This window comes from Eublepharis macularius, chromosome 2 (assembly GCF_028583425.1).
Source record: "Eublepharis macularius isolate TG4126 chromosome 2, MPM_Emac_v1.0, whole genome shotgun sequence".
Taxonomy (NCBI): domain Eukaryota; kingdom Metazoa; phylum Chordata; class Lepidosauria; order Squamata; family Eublepharidae; genus Eublepharis; species Eublepharis macularius.
In genome coordinates this window covers 43,401,731-43,420,809 of record NC_072791.1, presented here as the reverse complement: position 1 = coordinate 43,420,809, position 19,079 = coordinate 43,401,731, and the positions used below count along the sequence as shown (strand labels likewise).

General features: G+C 41.4%; 1 protein-coding gene across 1 annotated transcript in view; it reads right to left on the bottom strand.

The window, feature by feature from the left end:
* SPTLC2 (serine palmitoyltransferase long chain base subunit 2) overlaps positions 1-19,079 on the bottom strand; it is a 104,122-nt gene that overhangs the window by 31,230 nt on the left and 53,813 nt on the right. The window lies entirely within an intron of this gene.

Sequence of the window (19,079 nt, the reverse complement as noted above, 5' to 3'; positions counted from 1 at the left end):
AATTTGTAGGTTTTTTTTTTAAAGACCTGTTTGTTTTTTGAGCTCGAATCACAGCTGCTGCTTGTTACTCTACAGATGTGTGGAGGTATTTTCCCTATAACACATGACTAGTTTATGCTGCAGATCTGCTCCGCTGGATTTAGAAGTGCTGAAGGGTTGACATTCAATTCAAATCCCGGGATCTGAATGCGGATAATGATCCTGAAAGACTACAGCAAAGTTCATTTGCTCATTTTTTATACTCTGGAGTCTAAAAAAAAAATTACAAGGCATGCAGTTATTTTAACTTCTGCAACACCTTTAATAAAAGTCAACAAAATACTTAAGCCGTTAGAAATAAGCAATGGAGATGTGTTCATATCAGCACATACCCCCAAATCTTTCGAGGGTGCATCATTACTCATTACTGTTAAGCAGCAGATCTACTCTACTGAATATCTAGAATGCAGATTTAATAATTATTTCATTATAGGAGCTGGGCAGGCATGGATTTGCTCATGTTCCCCTTCCCCAACAGTCCCCTTTTACTTGTAGAGCTGATGGTTTCTGGAACTGCAGAGCCCTACTGTGAACAAAAACCCAGCATGGGAGAGAGTGCAGAGAGAGAACTAGGTGAAATCACCCTTCTAGGTCAGAAGAGATTGGTGGGGGATGGGTGCAGAGGGAAAATCCATACATGGTGTACCGGGAGTTGGCTGGGTTCAACACAATGGGCACCGGAGAATGCTCCTCTTTCCCTCGTACCCCTCCACAGCAGCTTTTGACACCCTGAAATAGTTTATTCCTGGGGTTGTGGGACCTGTGTGGATTAATAGTAGAGAGAACATTATGTGCTACATTGAAAAGGGGCAAAGCTGCTCCTCCTACTCAGAGGTTGCTGATGGAAGGGGACAGTTTTGCTACCTGCCCTCTATTCCATGCAGCCTCCAAACCTGATAAAGGGTGAGGTCTATGCAGATCCTGTAATCTCAGGAATTCCCAAGGTTGGCAAAAGCTGCTAGAGTAAAAGGGAACATGGGGAAGTTCTGTGATATTTGCACCCATAAATTACTGATTCCAACCCATTATGTGCTCAATCATTAACACGAGAAAAACTGAACAGTAAACTACAATACAGAAGTGCCACTGAAATCAATGGGATGACTTGCACATATTTTACTATAAACAGGACTGTGCCCATGCTGTAGTGCCACACAGTTCTGATGCAGCTGCTACTCAAATGGCTTACAATTCTGAATAGATCAATCTGAGAACCCAAAAAGAAACAGAAGCCTAAACTAAATTTATCAGAACTTTAAAAGCTCCTTTCTACACATTATAAATAAGAGGCAAACCAATTTAGACTCAGATTAATTTGGTAGGCACTAACACAATTATTGTATATAACGTTCACTTTTATTGGAAAACCATTACGTTTTGGATATCCATTCCAGTTGCCATATCATATACTGGTTATATCAGGAACTTCCAATTTGTAAAAACCTGAAACTGCTGTCCTTAAACAGTGGTTTGTGGATTATCAATAGTCTATGGTAGAAGTCAGATGGTCCCGAAGATAGTAATGGAGGCAGCATTAGTCTTAAGGTTTCTCTGAAGTTGCAGCTACATTTTTCAAAACAGAGGAAGGCCAGAGAAAACAAAGTAGTTTACAGCATGTAATGTGTGACTAAACACAGCCAGTCAGAAATGTGATATTCCCACCCGCCCAACCAAACACTTGAGTTTCCCGAAAGAAGCCCTGCTGGTACAAAGAAGGTGATATGGCGGCTCCTCTTCTCCAAGGCTGCCCCTCTCTGCATGGCCAAGTCCAAGTCCCATTAGCAATGTCAAGCTCACAGGCTTGATAGTTTTGGTTACCACAGCAATTACTCCTGATTTGTTATTCACAAGGCCTCGCTAGTTTGCATAAGTTTTGCATGCCAGGTTGTAAAGCCTGTAGTGAGTCACATCAACAGCAGCATTTTTTCTTATGGACAGAAAAGCAATTCAATCTCCTGTTCGATATTCATCAGCCGCTTTCAATATTAGATGACAGTGATGATTGCAAACATGTAAAAGCCTCTTTCTTTTCAGCCTTTAGATTGGGAAAAGTAGAGCTTTAAAAGTATACGCTTTAAATTTAAAAGATAAATCAACTTTGTTCAACACACTGCCTTTTTTGTCACACAGTGCATTGCCAGATCAACATTTTATCGTGATGTCAAGACATCAAGATGACATTTGTCATCCAAGCATATCAGAATCTGCAAATATTCACAATACCAGTCGCTTGGATGATAAAAGCCGGCATTAGCTAGATCATTTGTTTGAATGCATCATGGATGTCACCCCTTGAACCCATGCCAATGGCAGGCACAGGAAGACAGGTTTCAAAAGGAATAAAAGGAACTATTAGGATTGGAAAGGGAGGAGTGAATCTAGAGACTTCTGTTGAACCAACATGGAGACTTTGATCAGCTTTGCCTTTGGAAAAACCACTATACCAGACTTAACAAATGTCTCAGTCTTTAGAGAATAAGCTCCCAAAATGCATTATTGCATCATACATTAAAACAAGAATAAGGTAATGAATGGAAGCAAGGGAAGTATAGATTAGGGCCAAAGAAACTCATTCCCTAAGCCTTTATCCAAATGTGCTTGTCAGTTTGCAGCAAAAAATCACAAGGATGGGAGCATCAGGAACATACATGAAAATCACTTCCTTTACGTATGTCATTTATAGTCTGCCTTTCTCACTGAGACTCAAGGCAGATTACATAGGGTGAGATTAGTACAATCAGTATCAGGAACATTTGCAGACTTCAGAGGATTGTGTTCTATTAAGGGCAGGGCTTTTTTACTGGGAAAAGAGGCGGTGGAACTCAGTGGGTTGCCCTCGGAGAAAATGGCCACATGGTTAGTGGCCCCGCCCCCTGATCTCCAGACAGAGGGGAGTTGAGATTGCCCTCTGCACCACAGCAATCTAACTCCCCTCTGTCTGGAGATCAGGGGGCGGGGCCACCAGCCACGTGACCATTTTCAAGAGGCTCTAGAACTCCCACCACGTTCTAGCTGAAAAAAGCCCTAATTAAGGGTGTTTACAAGGAATTCCATTGAGACAATTTAATTCCTTTATATAACAGTGAGTGAAGACTATATTCATCATGTGCTGGTTCTCCCTAGACAGACCAATATCTAATTTAACTATCCATTTGAATTTAGCCCTAGAGTACATATTAAAGGGGAAGCGCTAATATTTGTTTCTGACTATTATAGAAGATTGGATTTCCTTTCAGACTTAACTTGCCTTTGTCTGCATTTGTTCCCAAAGTTCACAGCAAATGTCCACATAGACAATTCCACAATAATCTCTCAAGCCACTACACAGAACAGCCTTGTTTAATCCAAAAGTCTGGGGGAAATTTAATATATTAAAGTAGGCTAATACTATGATAAGGGAGTGCTTTTTACATTATGGTGCAAAAAAGTTTAGATAATCCATTGTTCAAGATAATCAAGTTTCTGCAAATGCTTTTTAGATATGAATTAGAATCTAGTACAGGGCTCAAACACTGGTGAAGGATGCTATCAAGTAATCAAGATCTGGAAGAAAAACTAGGATGAACACTTGAAGCTATATCTTTGATTTAAAAGAAGCTGTTTAGGTGTAATACAATGGCCAGTTCACAGATCTGAGAGCCAGTTTGGTGTAGTGATTAAGAGCGGTGGGACTCTAATCCGGAGAACCAGGTTTGATTCCCCACTCCTCCGCTTGGAGCCAGCTGGGTGACCTTGGGTCAATCACAGCTTCTCAGAGTTCTCAGCCCCAGGGTGATTGTTGTGGGGATAATAATAACTTACTTTGTAAACCGCTCTGAGTGGATGTTAAGTTGTCCTGAAGGACGGTATATAAATTAAATGTTATCATTATTATCTGATAAGGCTGTCAAATTTTTGCTTATGAACCCCTCAAATAATGAGAAATATATATATGTGAACTGAAGATATATGTGCATGCCAGTTCACAAAACCTGCAGTGCTTATCACCACCATAGCAGTGCTTTTCATACCAATTCCTCTACATTATTGTAAAGATAATGTACATCTTCTACAATGAACACATGCTAGATAACTGCATGAGAGAAATTCAGTGATGACATCAAACATATTAGAAAGGTAAAAGTAAAGCACCGAGTCCTTACTGACCCATGGGAGGACGTCGCATCATGATGTTTTCTTGGCAGACTCTTTGTTACGGGGTAGTTTGCCATTGCCTTCCCCAATCACCTCCACTTTACCCCCAGGAAACTGGGTACTCATTTTACCAACCTCGGAAGGATGGAAGGCTGAGTCAACCCTGAGCCAGCTACCTGAACCCAGCTTCTGCCAGGATCCAACTCAGGTTGTGAGCAGAGCTTGGGCTGCAGTACTGCCACTTACCACTCTGTGCCATGGGGCTCAAACATACTAAATGAGTGTTAATTACTTTGCTGGTAGAGGCTGCCTTTCCAGCTAAGTAGGGTCCCTTATACACACCACACACACAGAGTAAAGACACAGACACAAACCAACACACACACACACACAACCAGGGAGGAGGACCAGTAAGAGTTTACTGGAGGTATGTCAAATGAAACAAAAAAGTCTTCGCCTGCTGGTAGAACACCGTAACAGAATGAGACAGACAAATATCCCTGAGGAGGGAGTCCCAAAGTTTCAGCATCACAACTGAGAAAGCCCTTTCTCAGCTTGCTACCCATCTGGCCTCAGATGGCAGGGCACCTGAAACAAGGCCTCTGAAGATGACCACAGTAGATGGGTAGGTTCATATTATAGAAAGTGGTCCTTAAAGTATGCTGGTCCCAGGCCATATACGGCACCCTTGAATTGGGCCTAGAAGCAAATGGGGAGCCAGTGTAGATGGAACAAGACTGAAGTGATATGGTCCCTACGACCCACTCCATCGACATTCTGGCTGAGCCTTCTGCACCAATTGCAGCTTCTGGAGAGTCTTCCAAGTCAGCCCCACATAGCATGCATTGCAGTACTAATCTAGGTGTTACCAGGGCATGCACTAAAGCAGCAAGATCTTTCCCATATATGAATAATCACATGCATCGTAACAAGCTGTGCATCAAGTTCTATGCTTCATAAAGTTTTCCTACAAATTCTTTGACTAATGAATTAATGATTCAAACACTTTTCTACAACCACTTTACATACTCAACTTGGGATAACAATCCTTGAATTGATTTCAGCTTCCAATTTGTTTATCATGGGTTGCCAACTGGAACAACAATTTCTGAATCCTGAACACCTGAACATTGCTGCCATTACATGTTTGATTGCTCAACAAGTTTGTTAGTAGAGTTTGTAACTACAAGTAGGAAAAAATAGTGACAAACGTATCGGTAAAATCATTAGTAAAATATTACAGAGCAAGATTGACTGGAATTATGTACCCCAATTCAAAAAGATTTATTGTATAAGGTATTACATTTATAACTTGCTAAGTATTCAAGTTTGTGTTATTGTCTGCAAATGCTGTTTTGTATTTTTGCAACATTCAGTTGAATTTTAGCCAATTACAGCTCAACTTCTCCCAAATGGCTTGAGGTCGATGAAACTGAAGGTTTTGCCAACTTAAACATATGTGAAGGCTCTGACATTACCTCTGGGCTGCTGAGTGTATAGAACAGCATTAGCATTTTGGACAGGAAAGGGGACAAAGCCCACAAATGTATGATGTGACAACTCTGGCCTCAAGATACCAAAACGAAGACAAATCCATACTGCTAGACAGGAAGGAATATATTAGAACATGTTTTCTTGTTCTATTTTGTAAAGATAATTCTACTGACATGTACATGAAAAAAGAATTTGTTGGAAAGACTGTTGTTAAATACACATTTCTTTGTAGACATGTGACAAAACAGAGAAAGTAGAGACCCTGTGTTTTCCCTTTGCCCTAAGATGACCTCCTACAGCTCATGAAGAGAACATTGGATAACAAAACTTCAGTGTCAGTTGGCCATACACATCTGTACAAACAGCATTCCTCCTGCCCATGACAGCCCAGGAAAAAACTTATCTGACCCAAGGGTAAAAGGGATCAATTAAAAAAAAATATCTTAACATTTGGACTGAGCAAGGAAAGATGAGATTTACTCAGAACTACAAATGCACTCCAACTGTCCTAATAGCTATAGTGAACAATACAAAATATGTCCAGCATCCATTAATTTTTCTTCTAAAGACTAGAAGTTTTAATAGAGACTAGCTAAGAGAACTTTCCTATAGTTCCTTGGGAAAGACTCAGGGGAGGAGCTGTTTTAGATTTTTTAAAAAACCCTTCCAGAGGCACAAACCCAGCAAGTGATGTTTAAAGCTGTCAGTCCCCTGAGGAGAAGTAGGAAACTCTTTGTGACCCCCGAAGTATTTGTTTTCCCAACAGCTCCTTGACACAGCTTGGGATTCTTGAGGTCACCAACAATAAAAATGTTCTGCTCTACCCAAATTAGTTTTGACTTGTCCCTGGGATCCCAAGGTGATAATTTAACACCTCATTAACAAGGTCCTTATTGGAGAAATTCAAATGAGAAGCTTATCCTATAATTGAATATTTTTAGACTGTCTAAACAAAGGGTTTTAAAAACAATGTTATATGTATACAATCCAGAAGACAACTACAATCCAGCATGCTAATAGTCTAATCTTTAGAATGAGAAGTACAAACAAGTTTACAGCAAGAGACTTTAAGTCAACTGTTCAGTGCTGCCTTGTAGCCTTCTCTGTATATTTGGATCAATTGTACTTGTGGCACCATTTTAAAAGTATAAATGAATTTCTAGGCTGTCAGGCAGTAAATTGATAATATTTCTACATCACTGACATTTCTTCAACATTTTTTCAAAAATTCTCTCAATTTTCTTATTTCAAAATTTTCACTGAAAAATCTACAATATATATGAAGCAAAGAGAAAAGTCTCCCCTAGCAAAGGTCACTGTGAGTTGCAGAAGAGCATATATTTATGAGGTTATACCAGGAATGCCACGTACTAGGTTTTCCCCATTATACTTTTAACATTCACTGTATCTTGGCAGCAATCTATACACACTGTAGAATCTTACAAGTTTCTTCTTCTATATTAACTAGCTTGGGAAATCCTAAACAATTGAAATCCTAAACAATCAGATTTGAGCTCCTTGCTAAGCTTTGCATCACTTTGCTTCAAAAGCAGTATCAGCTTGCCTGACAACAACAACATTCGATTTATATACTGCCCTTCAGGATGACTTAATACCCACTCAGAACCGTTTACAAAGTATGCTATTATTATGATGCAAGTGCAGTGCTACATGGTAAGGATTTCTACAGTTTATTTTTAAAATCTTAGTTTTAACAATTATGATAGCTTTCTCATGAGACAAAGCTGCCATCCATTTTTTCCACTATGACATGGTATTTATCTCACTGGCACAGCTGTGTTAGTGTTATGGTACATTTAATGGTAACAGATTGTTTGAATGATAAGCTTTGGTGCGCTAGACCCACTTTGCCAATGTCAGAGTGTGAAAGTAACTCTGGCAAGATCCAGCATTGTCTGATCATACTGATCTAAGTGACAGTTGAGTCATGTGAGCATCCAAGGTTGCAAGGTTGCATCAGCCGAAAGTGCTGAGTGCACAGGTACATGCTGATTGGATGTGAGTATGTATAAATGTATGATGAGTATTGTGTATTGTGTGCCTGCATAGGTATCAGAGTCTGGCGAAGCACTTTGCCACTCTGAATTGTATAGGCTATTGGACTGTACATATGTATATATCTCTGTGAATAAACCTGTAAATAGTTCACCTTACTTGGTGTGGTCTCTGCTGCTTCTAACCTGCTTCGTATTGCCAGCCAGTAAACCGCCAGAAAGCTTTGCGTCAGGGTTATGGGCCCAGACTGGCAGTTGGCGGCATAGCAGGTGTGCAGACTGGAGGATTACAGCAGCGTGTGCTGAGCTCTGGAGGCTCTGGTGAAGTTTGGAGGAGTTGGGAGCCAGCAGCTGTGAATGTCAGCCAGTGAGACCGGTGAGAGTGACACAGATACAGAGAAGATACAGTCCGGTGCTGGCAGCATTCCAGCTCTCTCTGACCTCGAGGATACGGAGGAGGAGGTAGAGCAGGAGGCGAGTGTGCAGCCGGTGGAGGATAACGACGCAGTCATGGCTCAAGCTCAAGCAGGGATGTCTTTGCTGGTGGAAAAGTTGTCTGACACCAACTATCCTGTTTGGTCGTGCAGGATGCGACATCTGCTGATACGTGAGTCACTGTGGGACTGTGTTGATACACCCCCTCAAGCACCGACAGCTGAGGAAAGGGTGAAAGATCAGAAAGCATTGGCCCTGATAGTTCTGAGCGTAGGAGATTCACAGCTCCTTCATGTGCTCGAGGCACAGACAGCAAAGGCAGCGTGGGATGCACTGAAAGCCATGTTTGTGCCAAGCTCTGCAGGGTCGCTTATCTTGCTTATGAGACAACTGTATAGAGCCGTCATGCAGCCAAACCAGTCAGTAAGAGAACATTTAAACAAACTGACTACCTATTTTCAGTTATTGGCGCAGCGTGGGAAGGATATCTCTGAGGAAGACAAGGTCTACCTGATTCTGAGCTCTCTTACTTGCTCATTCGATCCCCTGATTGCTGCATTGGAATCTGTGGAAGCTACAAGACTGGATTTAAATTACGTTGTTGGAAGGCTTTTTGATTTTGAAGCTAGAGCTGTGCAACGTGAAAGAGAAGGAGTTTACTCCAGGAACGAAGCCAACTCCAGGAGCGAAGCCAAGTCCGGGAACGGAGCCAGGTCCGGGCATGGAGCCAAGCCTGGGAGTAGTGCCAAGGCCAGTGGAAATGCTGTGGCTGGAGAAGGTTACACATCGTCACAAAGCTCTTCAGCATTGCAGGTGCAGAGGCGTTGCTTCAATTGTGGATCCTTGGGACATATTGCCAGATACTGCCCAGCCGGGAGAAAGTGTCGTGGAAAGAAGACGTTCAGCTCAACACAGAAGCAGACAGCTACAATGGTAGTTGCTACTGGACCTGAACCTGCACTTTCAGCGCAGTCTACCTGGATTTTAGATTCGGGCGCCAGCCAGTGTTTTGTCAATAACATAAGTTTATTGCAGGAGTCAAGGTCTTCAGCTTTAAAATCTGTGAGAATGGCAGATGGGCGTTGTGCTGAAGTGACCTGCCAAGGGAGTGCGGTGTTCCCAGCACTAAACCATGTATTTGATAATGTGTTATGTGTACCCACATTAGACAATAATCTGCTGAGTATTTGTGTGCTAGATGAAGCAGGTTTCAAGGTACAATTCCAAAATAAAGGGTGCAATATCCTAAGGGATGGTAGGCAACTTGCAAAAGGGGAGTTAAAAATGGCTTATATGTGTTGAAAGCTAACACAGGAAGGGCACATTCAGTGGTGAATAAGGGGTTACATGAGAAATGCATACATTTATTGCATAGGCGTTTGGGGCATGCCAGCTTTGGGACAATACAAAAAACACTTGCGTTGTTACAAAATGAGAAGCTGTCTGATTGTCAAGTGTACTTAGATTGTGATGTTTGTAAACAATGCAAATCCAAAGCAGTCCCTGTCGCCAAAAGGAGCCAAGGAGTCACTGAAACACCCCTGGGTTTAATTCACTCTGACATAGTTGGACCTTTCCCAAATAGCCATTCGAAACGGAGGTATCTCCTACTGCTAGTTGATGATGCAAGTAGATTCATGTGGTGCTACCCTTTAAAGCAAAAGTCTGATGTGTACCAAACAATTAAAACATGGGCTAAAAGGGTGGAAAAGCAGTTTCAACACCAGATACTAGCATTTCAAACTGATATGGGTGGAGAATACATGTCTAAACAGCTAGCACAATGGTTTAGTAAACATGGCATTAGGCATAGGATTGCTAATGTTGCTACACCCGCTGAAAATGGAATAGCAGAGGAAGAGCAGGGATGCTCCAGGTAATTATGCATTCCATGTTGACAGATGCTGGTTTACCTATGTCGTTTTGGGCAGAAGCTGCAAAGGCAGCATGCTATATCATAAATAGGATCTGGACTCAAGCAATAGATGAGGTTCCTTACCGGGTGCTGTATGGTAGGGAACTGAGTCTAAACCATCTCAGAGTATTTGGAACTAAGGCTTGGGTCAATATACCTCTGGTAAAAAGGAGAAAAGGAGGGGCCAGATCACGCAAGCTTACATTCTTAGGTTATCAGCCAGGAATGAAGGCGTATAGATTTGCTAATGGTGAAAATATACTGACCTACAGCAGATCAGCTGAGTTTTGCGAGGGATTAGGGTGGCAAAAGGTACATGCAAATGATTTGCCTGAATCAGTATTGGTGCCACTATCTGTAGATGCAGAAAGCAGTGTGGAGGTTAAACAGGAAGTGCAAGCTCTGGCACAAGCTACCTCTGATACTAGTCAAAGCCCAATACCAGCACCTAGGCAAACTCCAGTACCAGCACCCAGAGTGTCTTCAAGGGTAAATAAGGGTATACCGCCTCAGAGGTATTCTCCTTCTGCAAATATGGTCAGAATACCAGAAAGTTATGAAGAGGTATTATCTCTAAATGCAGGAGAGAGAAAAAGCTGGTTGGAAGCTATGGAGGCGGAATATAATTCTCTGATAAGTAACGAGGTGTTTACTATTACAGAGCTGCCAGAAGGCAAAAAGGCTCTTGGTTGCAGGTGGATATTTACTGTAAAAATAAGCCTGATGGAAACAATATAAGGCAAGGTTGGTGGCGAGAGGTTTTGCTCAAGTTGAAGGGCAAGATTACAATGAGTGTTTTGCACCTACTGTGAGAACAGAAACCATTAAAGTAGCACTGACAGTTGCAGCTAGAAAAGGTATGAGGATTGATCACTTTGATTTCCAGACTGCATATCTACATGCAGAAATAAGTGAGGAGTTATATATGATTCAAATACCTGGGTTTCTGTGTGGCAAGCCACAACAAGTATTGAAGCTAAAGAAAGCCTTATATGGGTTAAAACAAAGTGCTCATGCTTGGAGTGTATGTGTAACAAATGCATTGAAGCAGCATGGATTCAAGCAAAGCATAGCTGACCCATGTCTGTATGAGGTTAATCTACAAGGGAAAGTGTGCAAATTGCTAATTTATGTAGATGACGTCTGTTTCTTTTACTATTCAAAGTTTGAATTGGATTGGTTCATGAATACAGTCCAAGGTCTGTTTAGGATGAAACATTTAGGACCTATTCAACACTATCTGGGTGTACAAGTGTCCAGAAATGAGAATGGATAGTATGAATTGTGTCAAAGAGACAAAATAGAACAGATGTTAATAAAGTACAATATGTCTGATGCATACTGTGTAGAAACACCAATGACAACCAGTTTCTGCAAGGAACCAGATGATGAAGTGTTTATGCATAAAGCATTGTATCAATCACTGGTAGGATCATTGTTGTATGTGGCAGGATGGACTCATCCTGATATATGTGTTGCAGTAAACTGGCTCTGTAAGAAAAATGCCAATCCATACCAAAGAGATTGGCAAGCTGCCAAGAGGGTACTGAGGTATTTAAAAGGTACCATGGATTACAAACTAGTTCTGAGAGCAAACACAAATAAGGCATTGTTTGCATACAGTGATGCAAGCTGGGGTGATCATTCTGATTCCAAGTCAACCTCAGGGTTTGCAATATATGTGTTTGGAGCATTGATACACTGGAAAACCATTAAACAAACACATGTGTCCACGAGTTCTTGTGAAGCCGAATACTCTTCTTTAAGTGACTGTGTTATACAACTTGAATGGTTTCATCAATTATTAAAAGATATGTCTGTAAAATGTACACAACCTGTGACAATCATGTGTGATAATACAGCAGCACAGCAATTAGCAGGAGACCAAGGTGTACGTACTCGTAGCAAGCATATCAATATAAGATATCAGAACGTACGGGAAGCAGTGCAAAAAGGGAATGTAAACATTGAGCACTGTAACTCAGAACAAAACGTAGCTGATGTTTTCACAAAGTGTTTACCTACTGAAAGATATGTGAAACTCAGAGGAGAACTATGTTTGACATGCTGAAATCTTGGGAGGCGTGTCAGAGTGTGAAAGTAACTCTGGCAAGATCCAGCATTGTCTGATCATACTGATCTAAGTGACAGTTGAGTCATGTGAGCATCCAAGGTTGCAAGGTTGCATCAGCCGAAAGTGCTGAGTGCACAGGTACATGCTGATTGGACGTATGTATAAAGGTATGATGAGTATTGTGTATTGTGTGCCTGCATAGGTATCAGAGTCTGGCGAAGCACTTTGCCACTCTGAATTGTATAGGCTATTGGACTGTACATATGTATATATCTCTGTGAATAAACCTGTAAATAGTTCACCTTACTTGGTGTGGTCTCTGCTGCTTCTAACCTGCTTCGTATTGCCAGCCAGTAAACCACCAGAAAGCTTTGCGTCCGCCAACTCTAGTCCATGGAAGCTTAAGTCCTTAAGGTACCACAAGTCTCCTTTTTGTTTAGGCTACTTAAATTGCACACTCCCCCCCCCTCTCTCTCACACACACATGGTTAAGAAACTCCCCTTGAATTTAAGGGATCTTATTTTGGGGTATCCACGCGTAGGATCACTCATGCTGCTACAAATTACTGAATATACACATGCATACTGAGTAATGGTGGAGAGTGCCCTCAAGTCATAGCTGACTTATGGCAACCGCTGGCAGGGTTTCCATGGCAAGAGACTAACAGAGGTGGTTTGCTATTGCCTGCCTCCGCAACCCTAGTCTTCACTGAAGGTCTTCTATCCAATTACTAACCAAGGCCGACCCTGCTTAGCTTCTGAGATCTCCACAGAATGAATCCAAGAGGGGGTGGTCTCAAGAATGATGCAAGATAAACAAAGTCACAGAGACCACGAAATGAAAATGAGTTTTATAAGGCCAATTGTTCGGAACTGGTTCTTACACTGCACAACGAAACTTAAGTGTTGGCCGGAGAGTCAGAATTTATAACTGTAAACTCTCGGCGGGAGGTGGCGACGGGTTTGCCGGCTTCAAAATATCCCGTTTCGCAACCATGTGTTTCTTCCAAAGCCACAAATTATCTGAAATTAACATACAAACAAAATTTGGATGTATCCATTTTACAAAACAATATAACAAAAACGTTAAGTGTTTGTTACACTCATGCTCATAAACACTTTGATTTTTAGACCGTAGTCTCCATTATATCATACACCAGGGCCCCATACAAGTAAATAACTCACCAAGTCTAATGCATATGCAGTTTTCCAATCACTTTTTCAGTTCAGCACAATACATTCCCGGAGTATTTCTGCACTTGGTGAGGGAAACACTGAATTCATCAGCTATTTAAAGCCATGATGTTAAGTAAATTGAGTCCACCCATCTTTTAGTTAAAGGAACAAAGTCATCAAATTGCCAAAGAGCAAGTTGCCGACACCCGAGTGTGGTATACAAAATATCCTTCATTAAAAGGTCTAGCTTATAATTAACCCCCCAAAGGGGTAAAATCTACCTCACTGTTCAGCCCATGTGGAGTTAAACTATTTAAACGGAAAATCCATTGGGTTTCTAGCCGCAACAAAACCCTACGGACATCAAAGGAATTCTTGTTAATTACTGTCTGAAGAACGGAAAATTGAAACTCACGTTCGTGAGTATGGTGTTCACTGAAATGTAAGCTCAAAGGAGCTTCAAATGCTTTGGTTCTTATTCTGGACAAATGTTCCTGTATGCAGAGTCTTAAAGGTCTCATGGTGCTCCCGACATACAATAAACCACAGGTGCAACGAATCACATATACAACACATGATGTGGCACAAGTTGAAAAGCCCTTACAATAAAGTTTCTTTCCTGTGGAAGGATTGATAATATTAATGAGATTAACTGAAAGATCACAGATGTTACAGTGTCCGCATTTGAAATGCTCGCTAGGCATAGTGCTAGGAGCTGTTCTACCCACAAAATCAAGAGTGCACAATTACATCTTTAACACTTCTCGTTTTTCTCAACCCTACAAGTAGAGGGGCAGCACACCCTGGGATAGACGGTATGATGTGCCAATTTCGTTTAATAATTTTAATGATGTCAAGGGCCAATGAAGAATATGCTATGGACCAGGTTATTCTGTTCTCGGACTATTTGTTTTGTGGAGTCAATAACGTGTCCCTGGGAACCTGGTAAGATCGCAGCCTGGCTCCCTGCACCACCTCCTTAGGATAGCCACGTTCAATGACAGTAATTAACAAGAATTCCTTTGATGTCCGTAGGGCTTTGTTGCGGCTAGAAACCCAATGGATTTTCCGTTTAAATAGTTTAACTCCACATGGGCTGAACAGTGAGGTAGATTTTACTCCTTTTGGGGGTTAATTATAAGCTAGACCTTTTAATGAAGGATATTCTGTATACCACACTCGGGTGTCGGCAACTTGCTCTTTGGCAATTTGATGACTTTGTTCCTTTAACTAAAAGATGGGTGGACTCAATTTACTTAACATCATGGCTTTAAATAGCTGATGAATTCAGTGTTTCCCTCACCAAGTGCAGAAATACTCCGGGAACGTATTGTGCTGAACTGAAAAAGTGATTGGAAAACCGCATATGCATTAGACTTGGTGAGTTATTTACTTGTATGGGGCCCTGGTGTATGATATAATGGAGACTACGGTCTAAAAATCAAAGTGTTTATGAGCATGAGTGTAACAAACACTTAACGTTTTTGTTATATTGTTTTGTAAAATGGATACATCCAAATTTTGTTTGTATGTTAATTTCAGATAATTTGTGGCTTTGGAAGAAGCACATGGTTGCGAAACGGGATATTTTGAAGCCGGCAAACCCGTCGCCACCTCCCGCCGAGAGTTTACAGTTATAAATTCTGACTCTCCGGCCAACACTTAAGTTTCGTTGTGCAGTGTAAGAACCAGTTCCGAACAATTGACCTTATAAAACTCATTTTCATTTCGTGGTCTCTATGACTTTGTTTATCTTGCATAGCTTCTGAGATCTAACAAAATCAGGCCCATTGGGCTACCCAGGTCAGGGCTCATACTGAGTAGGAAAACTATAAAACACATGAAGCAGTATGAATGTGAGTGAAGTATGCATGTAGACAAAACATCCAAGGTTTGTGAAAGAACTACAGATCAAGTATAGTAATGCAAAGAGAAAAAGCTGAAATCTTGCAGGACAAGTTAAATACCTACTTCCATCTCAAAAATAAAATTATAGCTCTGGTTTTGGAAGAGGGATGTGGCTCAGTGGGAGAATGCACAAGAAATGTCCCAGGTTTAATCTCTAACATATCCAATTAAAAACGATGGTCCCCATGCTCAACTGGGCAGCCAGGTTGCAGCTTGTGGAACAGTAGCGGGGTGCATGGCATTTTTGGGCTCTTCCTCTGCTGGGAAGCCTGTACCTCTTGGAATTTAAACTCCCTGACCAGCCAATCAGAGCCAGTGGGTCAGGCTGCTCAGGGGCGGGGCCTCTCAGGTCCAGCTGCAGGGATCTTAAACATCAGCTAGCCCCACCCCTCTTCACTGTTATGGATTAATGCTCTTTAACAATCCTTAACAACTCTTACGGTGAATTTAAGAGATTAGTAAAATAGGTAGAATCTCACCCAGCCCCTTTCCGATGCAGGTTTATGAGTGAAATTGTAATTGTAATTATCTTTCGTAACTAAGAACTAGGAGGCTGTAGGTCTTCCAGATGAGAACATGGAATACAGCAACAAGGCTGTAACCATGAGGTTTCAGCCTGATTGTTCCTTTAATTATAGTCAGAGCAAGAAGTGTTTGGGGTTCCACCACTATGGGCTACACTGCTGATGGTTTATTTCTTTTTTAAACCTTTTTGAAGAATTAGACCAAACCATCATTTAAAGTATTTTTATCCCACCTTTTGACTATAACATCTCCAAGACAGCTTGCATGTCAAACACCTCCACTCCTCTCCCCCAACATATAAATACAAACATAAACATAAAAGAGAAGATCCAGAGGAGTTAGCCGTGTTAGTCTGTAGTAGAAAAATCAAAAAGAGTCCAGTAGCACCTTTAAGACTAACCAATTTTATTGTAGCATAAGCCTTCGAGAACCACAGTTCTCTTCGTCAGATGCATGGAGAGCAGAAAGAAACTGGTCAAATATAGAGGAGGAGAGGGGAGGGGAGGAGGAGAGGAGGGATGTAAACAACAACTTTGATATGGAGATGCAAACAGCTCCTTTTGATGTGGGGATCAGTTTGCTTGTGTAAAGGTTCAAAGGAGTTTGCCGTGTTAGTCTGTAGTAGCAAAATCCCAAATATCAACCTATAGGGACAAGTGCAGGACTTCATTTACATTCGTTCCATTATTTACTTATTTACATCAATTGCAGTTTGCCTTTCTCGCTGACACGGAAGATTACATAGCGTGAGATCTGCACAGTCTACATTGAGTAATGTCAGTCCTAGAATTGCTTAAGCTCTGTTTCAGCATGTCTTTAACTTTGTATTGAATTTTTGCTAATTTTATGTCTTTATAAACTTGCCTTTATTTACCCTATGGCATAGTTTATTGAAATGTTCTTATATATTGACTGTGCTTACTATTTTGGCTTTCTGACTCTTTCCTGCCTCCTAACTCCAGGTTATCAACATGACTTCTTCCAAATTCAAATTTTTCTGAAAGACAATGATTCCTTCCCATTTGTGTACTTTCTTACAAAGAAAAGATGGGCTCCCTTCCATCTCACAGATTGTGATTAGCTCTAATGCAAGGCAACGGCATCTCTCACTTGTAGAGGGATGTTCCTTGTTCTCTGGCTCTACAGAAATATTCAGATACTCTGAATGGGAGCTGTCCTGTGAGGGTTTCAAAAGCCTAAGAAATTATGCAATAAACGCAGGTAACCCCACCACACACAGGCAGCCTTTAAGGTACAGGGCCATAGGTACCAAGTACTAGATAGGAGCAACTGAGAGACAGCTCAGGGGTAAGAAGCAAAAAAAAAGTGCTCTAACCCAACTGCCTCTGGAGAGCAGCAGAACCAGGCAGACTTCTTACAACCAAGCTGCAAACACATTAAGTACTGCCACAAGTAGTATTTTTTAAAATTAACAGGGATTATGTTGGACAGCATCCTGTGGATCACCTTTATGTGAGCCAGACAGAAACAATACCAGGCACTGAAATGCTTGTTTGAAGAGACAATAGAAAATAAAAGAGAGGAAGCTACTGCCCCCTTCCAGAGTGCATGTTCACGTGCTGTCACCTAATTAAGTCTATTCAGCCTTCGTTAGCCTCTTGCACGGTTAGGAAATGGCCATGCTGTTTTCTGCGGCATTTGTATTCTATCCAAGGTCCCTCCCTGCTGTTAACATCCTGTTTATCCAAGGAAGGCTATCTGGAATTATTACAAATATTGAACAACAGCCACTTAATTAGAAGCTGCAAATACATTTTGTATCTTCTGAAAGCTCAAACAGCATGCAAAGATTTCGCAAAGGTGGTTAATCGCCTCATCCCTACAGCATGCCTAAAAATATTTTCTGCTCCAGCTAATGACCCATAAGATGGGAGAATTGGCATTTGGTAGGCTACATTATTTCCATAGACGTGTTATCTAGTGATGACAAACTTGGAGAAAAATTTTAAAGCTCTTGCAACTGCTTCTTGTTAATTGCACACCGACATATATTAGCAACTATGTTCAAGGTAATTACATTGGGAACCAAGAATCCATTAGGTCATTAGAAATACAGGGCTGAAAGAAAACTCAACCATTTAGCCCCATTGTCAAAGCACCCAAATATACACAGTACACAGTCCCTTTTCATCACAAGTCTCTTGCCCTCTACTCTCTTCTGAGTTTTTAAAAAAATGCAAGACTAATTTGACCCCTTTGAGGTATACTGCACTCCCAAGATACTCAGAAAAGCATGATATTCAGGAATCACAGAACACTGAGCAATGGAGAGTTAGTTAGAGCGTGGGAGGAGGAATTAGTCTGCTCAAGACCCAAGAACTTACAGAATCCTAGAGGGTGCAGGTGCAATTTCCAAATTTGAAAAAGCCAAGGGCCACAAAAATAATGTATGCGGAGGAACAAAGTAATTTTGATGCTCAAACCCTGGCCCATAATCAAAACAGCTGGGGCTATCATTTTTAGCTGTTATTTTTTGTGTCTAGTAAAGCTAGAGGATGAAGACCACAGTCATCTCTCTACCCAATTAAACCTCTAGTGGCCATACAACTTTAACATCTAATCTAGGATAATATATTTTAACTCTTGCAGTTTGTGTCTTCTTTCTTGAAGAAGGCTGCCCTTGAACAGGACTTTCTGTCATTTGCAAACAGTTTTGCATTAAGTATTCAGAAGCTCTTGTTATCTCATTACCTAGGTAATATTATTAGACAAAGCACCCCTCATGTTATATTGATCCCATGCAAACATGTTAATCCAGGTTCCTTGTAGCAACCTGGATTCAAAGTGCTCTATTATTCTTTGTAAAAAAAAAATGACATTTTTGCTAAGCTATCCCAACAAAACCCAAATTTGTGGTGACTGGATCCCACCTTGCCCCCAGCCTCACAGTGTGCTTGGAAGGTGTCTGGCACCTTCAAAGGACAGTGCAAGACCAGGATCCACACTCTATCTCTCCCCAGAGCTCCAGTCTCAGACAGAAGGCTGGTGTTTGGAGCTGAGCCACTGAGGACCAACAAGGCACAGTGCAATAAGCAGAACTCCAGCCCTCCTCCCAAGCTTAGAGTAGGTGATGGGGGGGGGGCAGGAGATCATCCTTGAAGTTATTTTGTGCTTCCAAGGCATTCCAAATGCCACAGAAACACAACACAACACAAACTAGCCACAAAGCTCTCCCCTCCGGAGCACAGAGAGAAGAAAAGGATGGTTCCAGAGGAGCTATTTTACCTGAGGTTCTCAGGGTGCTTTGAAAGTGAAGAGTAACTGCTGAAATCATTCAGGGGATGGGCTTATCTTTGTTGCATTGTGCTTCAAAGATACCTAAAGCACCTGAGGAGAGTGATGT